The sequence below is a fragment of the Macaca mulatta genome, chromosome 10 (genome assembly GCF_049350105.2).
Source record: "Macaca mulatta isolate MMU2019108-1 chromosome 10, T2T-MMU8v2.0, whole genome shotgun sequence".
Taxonomy (NCBI): domain Eukaryota; kingdom Metazoa; phylum Chordata; class Mammalia; order Primates; family Cercopithecidae; genus Macaca; species Macaca mulatta.
This window is the reverse complement of record NC_133415.1, coordinates 42,095,003-42,099,509: the sequence shown is the minus strand read 5'-3', so window position 1 is coordinate 42,099,509 and position 4,507 is coordinate 42,095,003. Positions and strand designations below refer to the sequence as shown.

The following is a 4,507-nucleotide window of genomic DNA, read 5'->3' as shown; positions in this document are numbered from 1 at the left end:
TTCCCCCGGGTTGGACGGTTGCGGCCCGCTGGATGAATGAATTGAATTGCCTGGGTGTCCAGGGAGCGGGAAGACACCCGGGACCTCAGGGACCCCACCCCTGCGCCCTTCGGGGTCCATCCCCTCCCGCCCGGGTTGGAGCCGGGCTCCTGGTGGGGCTGCGCGGGGTCGGACGAGGTGGGATGCTGCTGCCTGGCGGTGCTGCAGTGGCGACCTTCAGGAGGAGGTCCTGGGCTGCGGCTGGGGCGCAGGGACGCACAAGGGGGAGCAGAGTCGGGGGCGGTTGGGAAGCACGGAGACAAAAGGGGGAAAGAGGGAGGGAGCGGGAAGCTAAAAGCCTATGGTACCCGCTATTCCCAGGCGGAATCCCATCCAAGTACTAACCAGGCCCGACCCTGCTGAACTTCACGAGATCAGAGGAGACCGGGCGCCTGCAGGGTGGTGCGGCGTAGACGCCAGCAGCGGCGCCCGGCTGCCCCAAGCGCCCGGCCCAGCCACGCCCGCAGGACTCCAGGCGTCACCGCCACCCTGGGGCCGCGGGGCTCGGACCCCCCAGCCGCTCGCCCTTGCCACCGGGCAGCTGTCTACCTCCACGCCCCAGTACCGCCGGCAGCCGCTCTGCGTCTTCCGCCGGCCTCCTAGAGCGTCCCGCGTCGCCCGCGGCCAGGCCACGCGCAGAACCAATATGGCGCCGCCCTGCTGTTGCTGTAGGGCGCCTTAGGCCTCCTGTACCCTGCTCAGGCTTCCTGCTCTCAGCTCTCCGGGCGACCTCCCTTCCGCCCACACTCCGGACCTTCCCCTGGCTCCGGAGCTCCGGAACTTCCACCACATCGGGGCCAGCTCAGGAAGGGTGGGGTCATCCCTTCACTTTTTAACTTTTGGTTGTTTCTATTTATATTTATTGTGCTATGTCTTGAAATGTTGTAGTTATTTATTTTTGTTGGATATTATTTAGTATTCCTACTTTGAATAAGAGTAGTTTACACACCACGCAGCTATAGTGTTAAAATATTCTGTTTTGTTTTGTATACTATTATCAATGAGGATTTTTTTTTTATCTTTAGGTGATCATTTATGGCTCATGAATGTCCTTTTCTTCCTGATTGAAGTACTCCCTAGCGTTCCTTGTAGGACAGGTATGGTATTCATAAAATATTTCAGCTTTTGTTTGTCTGGAAAAGTCAGTATTCTTTTTATTTGAAGAACTTTTTCGCAGTATATGCTATTCTAAGGTAAAAGTTTGTTTCCTTTAGTACTTTAAATATTTATTGCTTCTCTCTCCTGGCCGGTAGGGTTTCCACTACAAAGTCTGCTGCCAGACGTGTTGGAGCTCCCCTGTATGTTATTTGTTTCTTTTCTCTTTCTTCCTTTAGAACTTTTCTTTTTCTTTGACTTTTGGAAGATCAATTATTGAATGCTTTGAAGTAGTCTTTTTTGGGGTTAAATCTGCTTAATGTTCTATAACATTTTTGTAGTTGGATATGGATATCTTTCTCTAGGTTTGGAAAGTTCTCTGTTATTATCCGTTTGAATAAATTTTTCTACCCGTGCCTCTTTCTCTACATCTTCTTTAAAACCAGTAACTCTTAGATCTGTCTTTGTCAGGCTATTTTCTAGATCCTGTAGACACGATTCATTGTTTTTATTTTTTTTCTTTTGTCTCTTCTATGTATTTTCAAATAGCCTGTCTTCAAGCTCACTATTTCTTCTGCTTGATCCGCTCTGCTATTAAATGGCTCTACTGCATACTTCAGCATGCCAGTTGCATTTTTCAGCTCCAGAATTTCTGCTTAATTTGTTGTAACTATTTCAATCTCTTTGTTGAGTTTAGTTGATAAAATTAGGAATTTCTTTACTTTGTTATCTTAAATTTCTTTCTTTCTTTTTTTTTTTTTTTAAATACAGCTATTTTGAATTCTCTGTCTGAAAAGTCACATATCTCTTTTTCTCCAGGATTTGTCCCTGGTGCCTTATTTAGTTCACTTGGTGAGGTCATGTTTTCCTGGATAGTGTTGATGCTAGTAGATGTTCTTCAGTGTCTGTACATTAAAATTTTGGGCATGCAGCACCATATGAGAGGTTTAAAAAAATAAAATTAAAAAAGAGAAAAGGTGAGCATTTACTCTAGTCTTCACTGTCTGGGCTTATTTGTAACTGTCTTTCTTGGGAAGGCTTTTCACATATTTGAAAAGACTTGGGTGTTGTGATCTAAGCCACATCTGCTTTATGGGGCACCTTATACCCAATAATGCCGTAATTCTTCCAGACTCATAGAAGTACCACCTTGACAGCATTCAACAAGATCCAGGAGAATTTTCTGGATTACTAAAGACTCTTGTTCCCTACCCTTATTTTCTCTCAAAGATGCAGAGTCTTTCTTTCTGTTCTAAGCCACCTAAAGCTGGGATAAGAAAGACACAAGCACCCCTGGCCACCACCACTATGACTGCCCTGGATCAGACCTGAAGCTAGCACAGCACCAGGTCTTGCTCAAGTCCTGCTGCATGCGCTTTCTGACGACTGCCTATGTTCACTCAAGGCCTTTGGTCTCTACAATTAGCAGGTGGCAAAGCCAGCCAGGCCTGTGTCCTTTCCTTTAAGACAGTGAGGTTCCTCAGTCCTTGGCTGGGTCCAGAAGTTCCATTCAGGTCAGGGAGTAGAGTCAAAAATTTTAGAAATCCACTTGACATTCTATTGCATTGCAACTGATCTGGCACTCAAACCACAAGACCTAGTCCTTCCTATTCCTCCCTTCCTTTTCTAAAGGCAGAGTAGCCACCACCACCCCAGGCCACAATGAGTACTGCCAGGCTACCACGAATGTTCTCTCAAGGACCAAAGCCTCTTGTCAGCTTGTGATAAATGCTGCTTGGCTTGAGACTTGCTGTTAGGGCAATGGGCTCCCTACTGGCCCTGGGCAGCTTCATACATGCCAACCAAGAATCAAGTCCTAGAATCAGGGATTCGGAAAGCTCGCTTGGTGCTCTAGCCACCTCTGGCCTTGCTAGTACCTAAGGGGCAAACAAAGTCCTCTTTAATTTTCTCTCTACTTTTCCCAAGAAGGAATTTTGCCTTTTAGCCACCACAGCTGGTAATGTGCTGAGTGTCAGGTAAATCTAACAAGTCGATGAGGGTCATCCAAGGCCCTTGACATAGTACCTGGGTATGGCTGCTGGGCATTCAGAGCCCAAAGGTTTTTAAGTCTGCAGGTGATAAATGCTGCCAGCACTTGGTCCTTTCCTTCAAGGCAGAAGGTTTCCTTCTGGCCCAGCGTGTGTCTAGGAATGTCTAGGAGCCAGAACCTGGAAAGGAGGCCTCAGGATCCTGATCAGTGCACTATCTTACTGTGGCTGAGCTGGTATCCAGGATGAAAGAAAAATTCCTTCCTACTCTTCTCCCTCCTCTTCTCAAGCAGAAGGATGGTGTCCCTTTTGGAGCCATCTCTAAGAAAAAAAAGATGATGATATAAAATGACATATAAATAAAAAACCTGGGTTGGTAGAACATAATTAATGTATCAGTAAAGTATGTACATTGTAGAAGTGGCAGGAAGACGGCAGAGAGAGTGAGACCTGACCAAAAGCTTTAAGGAAAGTTCTATACCCTTAAAAGAGATTAAAGTGGACTCAGGAAAACATGGTCCCTTTTAGGAGAAGGACACATGTTCCAGACAGGCCAAAACTCAGAGCACCTTTACCTTCTCCAGGAGGAAAGAGGAGGTAAAGCAGAAGTCAGAAGACAGCAAGGCCAGGTCAGCACAGGCACCCAGGCCAAGCCAGGTGGGCTCCATCGTAAAGGTATGAGGAGTCACTGCAGGGTGAGTTTTATTCATTAGTTTGTTTTGTTTTCTTTAGTAACTTAAACACATGATCAAAGTTGACCTTTGTAAGTATTGCTGCAGCTGAACATAAGATGGATAAAACCAGTGTTTTAAAAATTATATTGTATAGAGCACTAGCCCCAGTGAGATATTAATGGAACACACAGGCACACACACACACACACTCACACTGAGCCCAGATTATTCTGGCAAATGCTGGGTTAAGCAAACTAAAAGAAACATCTTTAGTGTTAGACTTCTCAGAACCTGGAATGTGGCTATATGACTCATAAAACAGCAAGATTAAGACAGAGCATGTCATTTTTATTTTCCTGAAGTGTTGAAATACTTTCCTTCCCTCGGCTTCAGTGACATCTTCTTTCTCCTGGTTCTCCATCAACCTCTTTGACTGCTCCTTCTTGGTTTCCTTCTTGACAATCTGCTGCTGCTCAGCCATTCTCTTTTCATTCCCCGTGGATTTCTCAAATGTGTTTCTATTCCTGCAGATCAAACTTTCCTTGTTTTTCCTGACACCTCTCCCTATCTGACCCTGCCCCAGTCTGAGGCAGGTGTTCCATCTGTGTGCGCTTTTGGCGTCCTGGGATGCTCCCAGCATATTCCCTTCCACACTCCATCAGGTTTTCTCCCACTTTCCTCGTTTCTCCTGATACCTCTTCTTGTCTGGCC

The 4,507-nt window shown here is 46.3% G+C and overlaps 1 long non-coding RNA gene across 1 annotated transcript; it reads left to right on the top strand.

Annotated features, from left to right (window-relative positions):
* Positions 1-754: 754 nt before the first annotated feature.
* Positions 755-3,440, top strand: LOC144332014 (uncharacterized). Its single transcript, XR_013399696.1, has 2 exons — positions 755-850; positions 1,065-3,440. It is a non-coding gene; the product is annotated as an uncharacterized LOC144332014 (long non-coding RNA).
* The last annotated feature ends 1,067 nt before the right edge of the window (positions 3,441-4,507 follow it).